Here is a 16638-nt window from a genome sequence, read left to right as displayed (position 1 = left end):
CCTAAAGGCGAGTCAGGTGGGCCCCGTTGGAGTGTAGAGATTGCAAGGGGTTGGGGACCCCTAGAGCACAGCTGGTTGTCTGATGCAAGGACCAGGGAGACCAGGTGCAGAGCAAATAGGTGAGCCAAAAGCTGCTCACCAAGGAACTTTTGGAACCAGGGGGGCAGGACACTTGAAGGGTGGATTGCAGGTCAGTGTATTGCTTTCATACCTGCTTTCCTCAGTCAGCCAATCAGTGTTCAAGTCTTTCACTTCCTTCTCTTTTGGGGGATTACTTTTCTCCCATTTTTTCTTCTTCCTCCTTCACCTCTTACTTGCTCTGACTCATCCGCTCATTATCCTGTTTGTTCCCTTTCCTGCTCCACTCATTCCTGTTTAGCCCTAGCTTCCGATACATCTCCCACAGACTTGGTATGTATTCCGTCTATCTGTTCTTTCTTCACAACAATCCTTCAACAATGCCAAGAATCTCTCTGGGATACCCTATTGTTGTCTGTGCGGCCCTCGGACCGGGGGACTCTCTTGGGTTTTATCCACTCTCCTAACTCTCCCAGCTCACAGACTGCCTCAAGTAACTCCTTCAAGGGATATTACCATCCCATTCCTCAAGATTCTAGTCTATCCCTGCCTTGGCAATAGCTACATGAACCTTCCAATTTTTAACCTTCCTCCTTCTCTTCTTATATTTGTACTGCCCCACTTGCACCGCTGCTTTCTCATTCAGAGTCTAATAAGTTTCCAGTTTATCTTGCAAAAGTTTTTTTTGACACAAGAACATTGTGGAGGTATTTTTAGCTTCCACCAATTGCTTTTCCATCTGATCACGTTCCTACTCTAACTGAGCACATTTATCATGCATTTTACGATAAGCACATAAGAGGATCCAGCCTCTTTGCCCTAAAGTGCTAAGCTCTTTTCCTTTTCTAGTGGCACTTTCTGCAAACAGGCCAATACATTTACTGGCTTGGCATCTGCCTTGCACGCATTCTAGTTTTAATTCAAGCCAGCAAAGCAATATCACTCATGTGCAAGCGTACCGTAGGGGACTATTTCCCACACCGGTATTTGGGAAGCTGCCTTCGTCTTTTTCCCAAACATCTTTTACCTTAATATCGTATTCTGCAGACTACCCCAAAATGTATTGCTTTTCGTTTGAAATAATAGGACACAATGCCAAAGGAATTGAGCACTCTCAGTCTGAATAATGTATTTATTAAGGCACTTCCCAGACATCAAACTAATGACATGAATATATATGAATACGTTTATAACTCAGGTGCAACATGCATATATAAAAGAATAAGTACATAAATCAGGTGATCAAGATGCAAGAACAAATGTGCAAGCCACCTACAGAACATGTGTACATGAACCAAATAATCAAGATTTAGAATACATCAGCGATTGAGTTGCAGACAACATCCAGGCCAGCACGACTGGGAAGCCCTCGGGTCAGTCAGGCAGGACCCATGGGTAACGCGTCCGTTCCTCAGACAAGGTCCTGTCTGAGCACCAGATTTCCCCGTCTTTTATACCTTTAAACAACTCAAGGAAAGAATCCTAGAAACCCCATCCCTTCTGTTATGAAATTAAAGGTGGCTGTATTTGTCTGTAGTGAAAACACTCACAGGAGCTGGCCGGGCGCCTGTGTTTGCTCCGAGACAGAGCCATACATTCCTGTAGCAAAAACAATCTCAACCTTGTGAACTTTATCAACTGTGCATCCCACTTACCATGGCCCAGTAACCATCCTGCTCTGTACTTGTGAAAAGAAAAACAACTTCTGTGAAGAAAAACACCTGCGCTGCCCTGTAACTGCTGCAGGACACAATATGGAGTCACTCAAATAAGATGGAGTCGCTGGTCAAATCCACATTGCTTTAAAGTTAGCAGGGCCACTCTCGAGGGTGGTTCTTGGGTGTCCTGAAGTCCCTTGACAGGTGCTTGCCTCAGGTTATCAGAGAGTCTGGAGCTGACTTTTCTTCTGAGTGTCTGACAATGGGGGGTCCAGTAGTCCTAGCTTTTGCATGGTTCAGCCACTGGAAGTTGCAGTGCCACCAAACTTGGCACACTTGGAGGGTTTGTCCTATGGGTCTGTCGAAGGAAATGTGGTCCAGCTGCTTTTTCTAGTTCCCTAGTCAGTGGCCGAACAGTGAACTGGACGTCACTGGTTCTTGCTTGCTGGTTGCAGGGAGTGATGCATTCACTATGGAACGAGGTTCTTGACAATTGTTAGAAGGTTGGAGGTGCTCTGTGGTTTCTTAGAGTCCATCTGATGTCCAGTCGGCCCCTCAGTGGCGATTGTCAAGTCCTGGGTGCAGCAGGCAGGGTTTGGTGCCTTTTTCTTCTTGCAGCAGGACGTCCGTTCTCAAGCCTTGGGTCTTCTTTGTTGCTGGTCTTCTTGTGTCCGTTGAATCTGATCTGCAGGTCTAGGATTGCCCACTAAATACTGCCTTTGGGGGGGCTTTAGGGGAGTACTTGGTGGTGGCCAATGGTCCATCCCACTATGTGACCACTTCTTGAGGGGACAGGTCACATCCCTATTCCTGATTGCCAATTTTCCTACCATGCAAGATGGAGGAAAATGAAATGGAGAGGTCACTTCGCCTGCTACACCTGAGGGGTGATGCAGGCAGATGGTGAACACTTCTCCTAGTCTTTGTGCATTTTCCAGCTGTTGCTCCCGCCAAAAATAGGGGTTTGCAGCGGAGGCAGCCATCTGCTGCTAGATGCACAGCTGATGGTCGAGTTTCAAGGGCAGAAATTCCTTTGAAGCTCGCAGGCGGGGCAGTGCACATTCCTGGGGGAGGAAGTGTAACACCTTTACCCAGGAAGGGCTTTGTTTTCCTGGTCCAAAAGAGCAAAGGATCTCACCCTAGAGATGCAGAATCTTGTCTGGTGGAGGCAGGCTGGTTGGGACCTGCCAACAACCATGCCAGGGCTAGTTAGCTTTGCAGTGGTCACCTTTAAGGTGGCCCCTGGGTACATTTTGCAACAAATTCAATACTGGTACCAGTTTGTACTGAGTTATTTGATACCAAACAACCCAGGGTTCAGAGTGGCCTTAATGTAGCGGTGAAACTTGTACTGACCAGTGTCCAGCACATGCATTTAAATGGCTGCTCTGAACAATTACTATGTCCCAGGTTTGGCAAGGACACTGTAGGGGCATATTGCTCATGCACCTATGCCCATACATGCATTATAGTACACCATGCCTTAGGCTGTAAGGCCTCCCAGAGGGGTGGCTTACCTATATTGCATGCAGTGTGTAGTGGACAGGTCACACGGGCTGTGTGCCATGTCATGTTTGCATTTTAAGATTGCACCAGGACACTCAGCCTGCAATGACAGGACTGAGTGTACTTGGATGCAGAGTCCCTGAGGGTGGCACAATCTATGCTTCTGACCTCAGGAGCCTACCCATAGTACCCCATACCCTGTGTACCTAAGTAACATTTACTAGTGACTTATAGTGGCAGCTAAAGATGTTGCCAATTGTGCCAATGCATCACAACAGTTTTGGGAAAGAGATCTAGCCCTGGGGACCTGTTTAGCAGGGGCCCAGGGCACTTACAACTCTGAAACCACATCATATACCAGGCAAAAACTGGGGGACTAACCATGTCAAAAGCGACGCTTTCTCACAGATGCTTCTCACAGCAGGGTAGGCACTGGACTGATTCCAGCACAAGAGAGTCACAAGAAGATGTGAGGTTTCTGCTCCTGGGTGTCATCAAGTCAACTGAAAGAGTCATCAGGGAAAGACAGAAGAGCAGGCCTCAGCTAAAGGTTTCCTTAGCTTGTGCAACAGAATATACAGTCCCACCCTCACTCTTACCATTATCAAATGGCAGTGTTCAGGAAGACTTATCAGCAGCTCCCTGTTAAGCAAAAAACCTAATTGAATATCTGAAGGAGTTCTGCCTCCACTTCCGGTCACATCAGTGTCTAAGTTTCCCCCCTCCAACTTCAGGAATGCGAGCAATACACTTCACTGTCTGGGAACACAAATCTTGTGCACAGCCATGTCAGGGCTAGCCAAAGTGGAATCCACTGGCCTCCATAACTGTCTAGTTCACACATCAGCACACATAACACACACTAAGGATGTTACTGCAAGGAAGTGAGCAAGTACATATGTTGTGTAGCTATTCTAGTCATGTTTTAGACACATTAGTTTAGTAAACTAGGTCTGCCATTGTGCACTTTAGCCCAGTGTAAGGGTACGGAATAAGTGGGAAGGGGTCTATAAGGGAATTTTTAATGATATGGCTTTTATTGTCCCTTTCTTTTACTGTCTTTCTCAAACAACACAAGAAAATAACGTGAACATAGGAATTTGGCTTAGGAGCGTCTCTCTTAACACGTCTTTTCTTTTCTCTTTTTCAGCTGTCCAGATGTAGACCCTTTGAAACTGTCCTGGCTTGGTCCTATCATCAGCCTTCCTCAGGATGTCCCTAAAACAAAATAACAGAAAATTACAGTATCAGGTAAGTATCCACTTAGGGGTATTATCGGGATATTAGTCCACGGTACCAGGGAGGTGTGGGAGATAAGTGAGGGTGGAACAATATTCTCTCAAGTGTGCATAATGTGCTTTTACACCCAGACACTAGTGATAATGACACGTTTTGAGTCGGACGTTTAGCCTGAAGGAGGCTCGTCAAAACGGCTGCTTTATCTGAAAAAATAGGAATGAACTTGCGGTAGTGTCTCATCATACCTAAAAAGGAACGTATTTGTTTCTTAGTTGTTGGATGTGGAATATCTTGAATTGCCTGAATTTGATCGATTTGAGGTTGGATGGTCCCTTGTTCTATGCGATACCCTAAATACTGAATGGATTCTTGTGCCAGGCAATTGTTTTTGGATTGGCTGTTAATTTGGCTTCTTAAAGTGTTAGGATAACCGATTCCAAATGGTCTAGATGACTCTCCCAAGTTGGACTGAAAACCACAATGTCATCTAGATATGCTGCTGCTTACCTGTTATCTTTAAGAAGAATCTGGTTCATAGGTCTCTGAAAAGTGGCAGGTGCTCCGTCAAGGCCAAAAGGCATTACTTTAAACTGATAAAGTCCTGAATGAGTGGAAAAAGCGGTGTTACATCTGTCTGTAGGTGCTAATTGGAACTGCCAGTACCCTTTTGATAAATCTAGAGTGGTCAGATACCGAGCTTTCCCCAACTGTTCTATCATTTCATCAACTCGGGCATGGGTATCAAAAGTCAATATTGAATTTAATTGAAGGAAGTCGATACAGAATCGAATAGAGTTATCTGGTTTCGGCACTAGTACAATCGAGTAATACCCTGGACTGGAGGAGGGTTCTATTAAATCACTCTCTAACATGGCTTTAATCTCGTCTTCTACCGCTTTTCTTCTAGCCTCGGGAATTCGTTAGGGCCTGAGGAGTATGTTTTTACCCTTTTCCGTATATATGTGGTGTTGAACCATGGAGGTTCAGCCTGTTTTTACTGAAAGAACTTCTTGATACTTCTTTATTAGGGTGAGGGCTTGTTCATTTTGTTTAGAGTTTAACTGCCCACTTATAGTTGGGAGGGCACTATCCTCCTCTACCTTTGAGGGTGGAAATTGAATACTTAACCCTTGTGTAGGTGTGATCAACGCCACTGGTTTCAAAGGAGGGCGTACGGGCTCATCCTCGATCCACTCCTTTAGTATGTTAATATGATATATCTGTTCGCTTTTGTTGGTATGAGGGACTGCGACTTTATAAGTGACAGGAGAGACTTTTCATATTACTGGATAGGGTCCCTGCCATTTTACTAACATCTTGTTTTCGGAGGAAGGTAGCAATATGAGGACCTTTGTTCCGACTTTCAATTCCCTGACCTTACTTCCTCAATCATAATACTCTTTCTGTCTTTTTTGGATATCTTCCATTCTCTTATGGACATCTGCCCATAACGAGTGTCATTTGTCCTTTAATTCCTTAGCGTATTCTAGCAACTCCTGGCCCTCTTCCTCTTCCCATCTTTCTGCGGCCATGTCTAGCAAACTTCTGGGGTTTCTTCCAAATACCAGTTCAAAAGGGCTATGTCCTGTGGAGGATTGTACATGTGTTCTGATAGCTTAGAGTATGAGGGGTAATTTCCTAGCCCAATCTCATCCCATTATCAGAGATGGTTTTCCTCAGAGGGATTTTATAGTACGGTTATACCTCTCTACGAGACCGTTTGTTTGTGGATGATACACTGACATTTTTATCTGGTTAATACCTAACAAAGTACAGATTTGTTTCATCAACCAGGATACAAACGGTGTACCCTGATCAGTTAATAGTTTGTTAGGAAACCCTACACAAGTAAAGAATTAGATCATAGCCTTAGCCACCGTTTCATGTTTCTCAAGGGGATAGCTTCAGGGTAGCGGGTAGCATAATCGACGAGAACTAAGATGTACTTGTAGCCTCGGCTTGAGGTAACAATGGGTCCTACTATAGCCATTCCTACTCGGGGAAAAGGGATATCAATATTGGGTAAGAGGAGTAGAGGAGCTTTTGTTTGCTGAGAGGGGTTGATTAGCTGACATATTTGAAATGAGGCACAAAACTTCCTGACATCAGAAAATATTCCCAGCCAACAGAATCTTTGGAGTAAGTATGACTCCGTCTTCTTACGGCCGTAATATCCTCCTCCCACATTATTATCAGCCAAGTGTAATACCTGGAGTCGGAATGCCTGGGGTACTAGTAACTGAGTCAATACTTTATCTGCAGATTCTACGCCTCTATACAAAAGACCCTTTTTTAGAATGAAGGTGATTCCTACCTTCTTGTGGGTCTCTGGAACCACCTGCTCCCACATGTTCTTAAGGGTGGGGTCTTACTTCTGATTCCCCTAGAAACTCCCCATCGGAGAATCATCTGGGGATTCTGTGAAAGAGAAGGAACACATGTGAGATAGGTTTGTTTGGGCATAGGACTTTTTGTTTTCTCTCATCTCTCTCCTGGTCATTTTATTCCTTTCCTTACCTCCCTGTATTGGTTTGTCATAAAAAGGAGCCTGTAAAACCCACTCCTGAGCCTTGTCTTCATAAATAGCTTTTTCCATTAAGGATGAAAATTCTGAATAGTCGGTACCCACAATAAGGTCTTCAATGAAGCCGGGTATAGCCCCCACCGTCAGCTGTTAGCGCTTATTCCTCCAGGAATATTCTATGTGGGCCAGAGGATAGACCTTAGTTTCCCCATGCATACAGGTTATGGCTGTCTTGTTTTCTTCATCCCACTGACATGGTTGTACTAGTTCTGCTCGAATTACTGATTGACGATGCCCAGAGTCAATTAATACTGGGATGGTGATACCATTTACTACCATTTCTATCACGTATTGGGTGTTCAATTTTCCTGTACACAGGACTCTCCCTTTAGATATTCCTATCTCCATAGGTTCAGGATCGGGGACCTGTTGAGGACAATTTCTAGCTGTGTGACCCCACGCAGTGATAACATTGTGGTTGCGACGTCCCTTCTCTGCTTAACGGACGGGGTGATTTGCGAGTATCTGGGCTGGTTCTCGGGATAGGTCTCTCATGATATCTATCTGGAGGCGTTATGGCCCGGTAGCTTTTAGATGGGTAGCTTTTGAATTCAGTAGTGTGTGATAGACTCCGACACGAATACCTTTGGATGTTGGCTAATCCTTTGCCAGGTTCGTAGGGGTAGTGATTCTAAATATTGTTTGAGCAGTATTTTCTGTACTATCTCTTCTTTGGTGCACTCCTCAGGTATAAGCCACTTTAACCCTACATCTTGTATTCTATAGTATAATGCCCTAGGCGTGTCGTTGTGACTCCATTTCTCCCTACGAAATCGTACTCGAAAATGTTCACAGTCAAAATCTAATCTCTCCAATATGGCTTTTTATATTTCTTCATACGGGGTCATACCTCCAGTGTGAGCGGCTTGGTAAGCAGTTTGTAGTTCTCCCGTCAATAACGGGGCAATATACTGGCCCCACCTTTCTTTGGGCCAGGAGGCAGACAGGGCCACTCTCTCATAATTAGTGAAAAAGGATTCTGGGTCCTCACCAGCCATATACCTTTGCAGCACTGAACTAGGCACGTTAGGGTGTACCTTGGTTTCCGCAACAATGTTTGTTGATTTCTGAATTGCTGTTTCAAGAATTGCAAGATTATGTGTACTCAGTGAGGCTTGGGATTTCAGGGTTTCTTGTAACTGGTCTCTGTCTCTTTGAACATTCCTCGTTTGGTCCTCAAAAATTAATTGTAAATGTATTTGCCCTTCTGCAACCTGTCTAATCATCTCCTCCATTGCTATTTTTATCAGGTGGCGTAGTGAAAACAAAAGGATGGAAGGTATTTTACACTGTAAGGATACGGAACAAGTGGGAAGGGGTCTATAAGGGAATTTTTAATAATATGGCTTTTATTGTCCCTGCCTTTTACCGTCTTTCTCAAACAACGAAAAAAAAATAACTTGAACATAGGAATTTGGCTTAGGAGCGTCTCTCTTAACGAATCTTTTCTTTTCTCTTTTTCAGTTGTCCAGACGGAGACCCTTTGAAACTGTCCTCGCTTGGTCCTGTCATCAGCCTTCCTCAGGATGTCCCTCGAACAATATAACAGAAAAGGACAGTATCAGTTAAGTGTCTGCTTAGGGATATTATCGGGATATTAGTCTAGGGTACCAGGAAGGTTTGGGAGATACATGAGGGTGGAACAATATTCTCTCAAGTGTGCATACTGTGCTTTTACACCCAGACACTAGTAATAACTTGTTTTGGCTGCATGCAAGGGAGGTAAAGTCTCCCGTTCATTATTGGGGTTTTATTTCCTGTATCCCCCACCTCTGGTTCTGTTATATGCCTATTTACTGTTGCCCGACCCTCCTTCCTAAAGGCCCGTACCTTGTGGAGCCACGCTCCTCCTGGAGCGTGGCTGGGCTGCTTCGTGAAGTCTTTTTCTTGGAGAGAAGCCGGGTTCCTTGTTTGCTCCCTCCACGACTCCTCCCCGTTCTCCTCCTGTCTCTGTGGGTCCTCGAGGGGCTTGTCTGGCCCGTGTCCTCCTTCCCTCCAGGAGCTGCCTGTTTATCTTCCTCGTTGGTTCGGGCCAGCATCATGTCTCTTCCGATCATCCTCTCTTCCGGTGAGGTCCACGCCATAAGGTTGCGACCTCAGAAGTGCTCCTCATCCTGCGAGGTGAAATTTCTCTCTAAAGTTCCCCCAGGGCACTTTACAGGGATTTCTTTGTTGGTGTCGCGGTCCGATGTGGGTGTCGGCCTGTGACACCCAGTTAAATTTTATTCAGCATCGCTTCGATTTTCTAACATTAGCCACATTTGCGGTGTTGTTTTATTTTCTCTATCTGGTTGTTCTTTCACTTAGGAAAGCATTACATTATTAGCATAGCATTCATTTCACTGTTTGCTTTCCTCAAGGCTGCAGTCAGATAGGGTTGCCGGCAAAAGTGGTACACTGTGTCTCTGACATTCACAGAAACATACATATCCTTACGTGGGGGACCTTTTCTTACAACATCAACTGTTTTATTATAAAAACACTTCTTTGTCCCATACACGTTAGAGGGAGATTCCAGCCAGATGACCACAACTGCATGCTGACTGCTGAAGGTCTTCACTACAGCTGCTTGCTTAGACTGCCGAATCTCTGGCCTATATGGGGACAGTGTCTTTTTAGACAACCGGCTTCCTTGCTCAGGTATGGGGAATGGTGTCTTCTCAGGGAAGAAACATAAAGGGCAGATTTGGGCTTATCACAGTGTGCTCTAACATAGCTTAGGTAGGAAATATATATATTATGCCTAGTGACAGTATGGTGGGGCTGTTTTTGTGTTTCACTCTCCTTGTTACAATTTTGCTTCTAGTGTGTTTTATCATCCTAGTTATTGCAGTACATGCCATTTTATCTAAGATGCAGATACTTCAATAAACCTTATTGAACTATACTCTGCTTCTGTTTGTCTTTGTGTGAGGCTAATGTAACTGAGAGAAAAAGATGAGATCTGATCGACCACGATTCCCCTGAGGAGTCCTCTCTGTCATGCAACCGGTTGCCACAATCATCCCCGCTCTTGGGTGGAGATGAGGCACCGCTAGTTGACCAAACACCTCAGTTTAGGCCCACAGGTGCCACATGGTGTGGGATTGTACTCAGTACCGCAAAATTCAGGTTATTCTGCCACCCAAATCCAGTAGTCTCATTAGGATAATGAGAACCTACGTGACACATAGAAGTGGAATGTAGGCCTCTACCGCAGTGACAAACATCTGACCACATTATGTATTCTTGAAACACAGTACAGTGCTGCCACTGCTCCGTGTGCTAAACCCATGACATGGACAATAGTCCACTATCTGTAAATAAGGCCACGTGTGATGCGCCTCTTCAGGTCACAGGAGAAGTCCAGGACTTACACTTGGTAGGGACAGGCCTAGACTAGTGTAATGCCTGAGACAAAAATCAAAAGTCAGGAAACCAGATACATAGTTGCACATTCAGGGCAGGCAAAAATGCCTGCATTAAATGCAGGGGGCATTTCTGTCTCAGTACAGATGCTGCAAAGTGGAAAACACATAGGTGGTCATTATGATCCTGGCGGTCTTCTGACCACCAGGGCTAATGTGGCAGTATCACCGCCAACAGGCTGGCGGCGAAAACGGCCACATTATGAGTGTGGCGGGTTGGCCACTGCCAACCCACCACATCTCCACCCATACCGCCATGGTGGTATAAACTGCAGAGCCGGTGATCTTCATCTCTGACCCGGCGGTCCACAGATGACCACCGGCGGTATTAGGAGCCGGCCTAACGCCATGGTTTCCGCTGCGGTAGTAACACCACGAAAACCATGGTGGTAGGGCTACCGGTCACAGGGAATTCCTTCCTTGTCACTGGTAGACGGCTTCCCCACCCCCCAGCAAGCACCTGACCTCCCCACCCCCTAGAGTAACAGCACCCCTGTTGCGTAGGCTCTCATTATCCTAATGAGACTACTGGATTTTGAGCGGCAAGATCGTTCACAGTGTGGGGGACTAAGTCTGACCCACGATGAAGGACCCTTGTCACTCTAAATCCGGGTTTTGCTCCGGCTAACTAGCAGTGCCTCATCTCTCCCAAATGGGAGAGACAATTGGGCAGCCGAGCGCATGACATCTTAGCACTTCCCAGGGAAGTCGTGGTCACTCAGGTCACAACCGGTTCTCTCATACACACTACGGTCTAATATATAAATGACAAAGGCAGTTTAAGTTTTAAAGATTGGTTTAATAAAACGACTACATTTTAGATAGCAAAGCGTGAGCTGCAATAACCAGAACTACACAACACAGTAGGATTAAAATAGTAACGATGAGAGTGAAGCACAAGAATGAGGCTATCATGGTGCCGCTAGATGATTTTCTCTCTAAATTATATTTCGAGAACAGCATGTGAAGCTCTAAGCCTGCCTTTCAGGTTCCCCCGGGAGGACATCAACCCTCATACCTGAGCAAAGGCCTGTAATCTGCATCAGCATCTGCAACGGGGCATTCAGCATCTAGTTGTAGGTTCCTGGCCAGAATATCCCTCTTGACCTGTACTAGGACTAGGAAGTGTTTTTATACTAACACGCAGATGTTCTAAGAAAATGTCCCTACGTAAGGATGTGTATTTTCTATGAATACTGGAGACTAAACTTCTACCACGTTTACCGGAAATGTACCAGACTGTAACCTTGACTGAAGCACAGGGCGATCAAGAATGCATTATTTGAGAACACAGTGCTGAACTAAGCTAAACAATGCAATAGAAGAAATTAAAACAAGACCGTAAAACTGGTTATTGTAAAATAACAGTACGAAGTTGAATAAAATATATCTAGGGCAAAGTGCACAGCGGCCTAGTATGCTAGACTAACGTGCATGAAGCTATATTAAAAATGGCTACACTACACCCTCCCCTTGTTGGTAGCAAGTGGTTTAAGCCTAAGCTAAAATGCCCTAAGGTAAAATATATGTAAAACCCTACTTAATTTGAACAAGTTAAGAGGACGCACAAGCATACTATTTGGTAATTTGAAAAAGAGCATGCGGGCAAAAAGCTGAGTTCAAAGGAAAATGTCAATTTAGGACCGTTCCAAATCAAGCATCAGTCATGGAAAGCAGGAGATTCTCCACCTTGGCAGATGACAAAACCGGTAAATCCACGCCAAAAACTATCAAGGAGCAGGTGTGTTCCATAGCCCCAGCGTCAACCAAGACGGCATCCCGTGCAGTGCCTGTGAACGAGTGAATGGTAACTTCCTCCAGGAAGGGTAGCTCGTAATCGGCTTCTATGAGCAAACGCAGCCGCAGCGCGCATGTCTGGTAATGAACCCTCAACGAGAACATCAACAGAACAGCATCAATCACTGAGGGGCGTTGCTGTGAGAGACAAACTTCCAGTGCCTGTTCAAAAGAGCACCAACGGCACCGAAACACGGGCTGCACACAATCCAAAACCGGTCTGAATGACAGAGACCAGTCACACCCCAAATGTTCCAGGAGTGTTGCTCCAAAGTGCTGCATCATGCGTTCACGACACAGCTGCGCTGATGGGAGCGCCATCATGTGTCCTTGTTGCGGCGGGACAGCCATTGCGGAAAAACAACAGCAACAGCAAAATGCCGGTTTATAAAGCCAAAGTTATCGGAAATCCCCCAAAAATGCTTCCGAAAATTGAATGAATAGCCGAAGGTATTAAACCGAATATGGAGGAAAAGGTGTGAACAAAACCAATACCAAAAGCTTTGAAAAAATGTGCTATTCCAGCCGTGCTGGACACATTAAATATACGTCCCACGAGTTCACCAAAGTGTCTCGGAAAGTTTGTATTTAACAGGGACTGTATTTCCGCCGATGACCTTGCCACCTGAAGTGCGTAGGTCTTGCGTGCAGATGTAAGGGCCACATGCTTCTGAAACAATAAAGCCTTCAGTCTACTTAACTTGTCAAAATTCACCTTGGAAGTAGCAATGTGAGGCCAAATATCTGCTACCTCCCTCATTTTAGTGGGGGGAAACAACACGGTCCTGCAGCATGTAACGACCTTAGTGACCGAAACAACGTAAACTATTCCGGCCCGCATGCCACAACAGTCTTCACTATTGAGAAGGACGTAGCTGCCGTTTGAAAGCACCTGGAACGTGCGTTTAATCAAGGGGACTGAAACTCCCTTCAGATAGCAAGCCAAGTTCGCAACCGAGGTATTACATGCCCCATGCAAGGACAGCTGCTTACAAATCATCGAATGGCTGACTGAAGTCTCGCATTCACTGCCACTAAGAAAGACTTCTTTCATACCATTGAGGCATTTGTACGAGAAGGGAAGCTCCCACACCTCATGGATGTTACTATCTCCCAACTTTCCATATCTACCTACCGGAACATGTTTCAAACCAGAAGTGAATTGTAATGTAAAAATAGGCAGATTAATAACCCCGTGTATCATCCACTCTGCTGAGGGAATCTCGGCCACGGTAAATGTCTATAGCAGAAGAAACAATGTTGTTAATTGTGTATATCCTGTCGGACAAAGTGTGAATCCCATTATCCACAACAGCTAATGCCTTTTTCAGATTTTCCTGATCTATCTGCCTTAACCGGGCTGCAGCCTCTTTTTGGGAGAGTTTCCATATTTCATTGTATATATACCTCATACAAGAAACGCTTCCTATGTGGTATCTTTGGGCCTGACAAAAAATCTTGTATGTCAGTGTCGTTAGACAGGAGACTGAGGTGTGTCTTAACCGCATCTAGTGAGGATGATTTCAGCCACTGTTGGCACAATTTTCCTACACTATATGTTCTAATTATTTCAGCATGTTCTGGTGATATATAGCGAGGGTCTGACCTACTCGTTCGGGAAACCCCCGAGGAGGTGACAAAACATTGATGACACCCATTGGTATCTATTGGCCACAATAACCATCCACCTGGACGTGTCAATAAAGCATTAAACGTACCATTCTGGACCCACTCATTAAGCTCACTAAAAGTTGCATTCGTGTATTTTTGCCAGTTATTAAATTTTGCAGGGGCAGGTATACTGGGCATGTTTAATTCTTTAATTGTAGCTAAGCCTATGCAACTGGTATGTTGTACTGTGTCATTTAAAAAAATCATCTGTACGGGGATGAGACATGCTCTAAACAATCTTTCACTGTCCTTGGTCTGCCAATTTTTTGAACAATATTCATAACCTTCAATTGATAACCGGGAAACAAAGGAGTCCGAATATATAAATTTTGTGTTGGTCAACAACATTTGTTTATCCCTAGTCGGAGTTATCCTAAAATAATATGACTCAGCATTTTTTTGATGATGCCCAGAAAAATACACAAATTTTTCTAAATAACTTTTCGAACTCCCTTGCGGGGGAGTTGGGCAATGTTCCCATTGTACATAATCAAATATCTTTTTTGGACTACTCGCTTTATGTATGAAGTGGTGCCCATAATAATTATAGCAAAACACGTCACCATAATTGTCTTTAAACTGGTAAACATCTTTGTTTTCATAGACAGTATAATATTGAAATTCTGTCATCAGTGAATCAACTGTTTTCACATCCCAATCATCAGATACAATGCCTGGTATTACTATATTGTTCATAGATAACTTTAACACATACAGTATTTGAATTATTTCAGTGGGACCATATATATCAAACATTTCTTTATCCCACACAATCCCATCCGGAATTGGCACTGCAGAAATGTTCACAAAGGACAAGTCTCTTCGAACTTTATGTGATGAAAAATGTGGTTTCAATACCTCCTCCACCTGTTCAACCGCTGATCTCTCGGGAAGAAAATTACCATATATTAACAGAAAAAAGGTAGTAACAAACCCAATCCAAAGAAAAAATGCTAGGACAGTCAAGGAAAGCCACACATAGTTCCATGGAAAAATGAAATATGTATCTTTAAGCCAATGTATCAGCTTACGTGCACCTGACAGTTCAGCAGTCGAGGAGGCAAACGAGTCCGATAGACCGTCGTTGTAGTCGGCAAAGTAACCAGAGGCAGTTCGTGCAAAAGGCGTTGCCGTAGTCAATGGAGGAGTTGGTGTTTCCTGTGGTGGTACACTGTAAATAGCACCATCCGTCTGGCTTGTAGTCATAGTGACTTGATCAAATGTTTCTAAGTTGCTTGTCGTTAATGGAACCAATGCAAGATCATCATCATCCACCCTCCCCAAGCTCGGAGAGGCATCAGTGTTAGTGTAAACAACTTGAAGCGGAACTTCTTCTCCAGTAGTGAGAGAGATTCGGGAACTACTGGATGTTCCTCTTGGTCAGCTGTGTAGAATCGGCCACATGTTGTAGCTTGACATTGTCAATGGAAACAAAGTGGTTTCCTTTGGCACCTGGCAACGGTGGTAGAATAACAGTTCTTGTACCGTGTATCCCCATCACAAGGACTGGTGCTCGATAAGAAGGGCTGAATTCTTTTTTCACTGCGACCTTTTCACGCACAAGATCCCCAACTCTGGGAATCCAGACAGTAGGTGTTACTGGCATATCCTTAATTCCTGTGGAGGCAGCACTTTTAGAAGAGTTATCTACACGGAACTGCTGCAATTCCTGTAAAACAGTGAGATGTTCATTTATGTCAAAAGGTGTATCCGCCGCCTCAACACCAGGACCATCAAGATCCGGAACAAACATTTGTGTTCTGAACAGGAACTCATATGAAGTACGACCCCCCAGGGACTTTCTAGGCAGGTTATTTAGTGCTCTCTGAACTCCATACAGGTGGGTTAGCCAACTATGACCCGTACCTAAGACTCTGGCCGTTAAGGATTGCTTTAAATTGCGGTTTAATCGCTCCACAACAGAATTTCCCTCGGGATGAAATGGAGACGAGTACTGGAGCTGGACCCCCAACAAAGCCATGGTGTCCCTGAATGCCCTTGAGGCAAAAGCAGGGCCCTGGTCCGAATGGAATGCTGCAACTGTATATGTAACGAAAAAGACTCGCAAATCTTTAATAACAGTCCGAGCGTCAGCCGAGCGTTGTGGCCACACCCACACAAATCTGGAGCAAGAATCAACAGCGACTAGTATATATTTGTATGCACTAGCAGGTGTTAATGGAACGCAATGATCCAAGTACACACATTGTAATGGTCTATTTGAGATTAAGATGGGTGTCTGCGGCGGGAGCCTAGTTGTGGAAACTTTAATTTGTTGACAGATGTCACAACAAAGGACATACTGCTTAGTCTCTTTATAGAGACCAGGCCACCAGTAACAGGCCTGCAAGAGTGATATTGTAGCCGACACGCCAGCATGTGCAGATACCACCCCCTCATGCGCTGCTTTAATCAATTGTGATCGTACATCTTAATTGGGGATGTCGCGAACGCCTACGCCTGGAATTTTAACTTCAGCATTCAGCATACTTCCCATCAAGTATTGATATTTATTAGGAAATCCTTTAGGATAAGGCGTACCATCAACCATAGCTTTTATGGCAGCCATAATGTCTGTGTCTGGTTTGGAACTCGAACGAGTCACTGCAGCTACAGTGGCAACTGCCACTGCCGACTTTGCAGCTTCATCAGCCAAAGTATTACCAGCAATGTGTATCCCAACGCGCTGGTGTCCAAG

The sequence above is a fragment of the Pleurodeles waltl genome, chromosome 4_2 (assembly GCF_031143425.1).
Source record: "Pleurodeles waltl isolate 20211129_DDA chromosome 4_2, aPleWal1.hap1.20221129, whole genome shotgun sequence".
Lineage (NCBI taxonomy): Eukaryota > Metazoa > Chordata > Amphibia > Caudata > Salamandridae > Pleurodeles > Pleurodeles waltl.
This window is presented reverse-complemented; position numbering follows the sequence as displayed.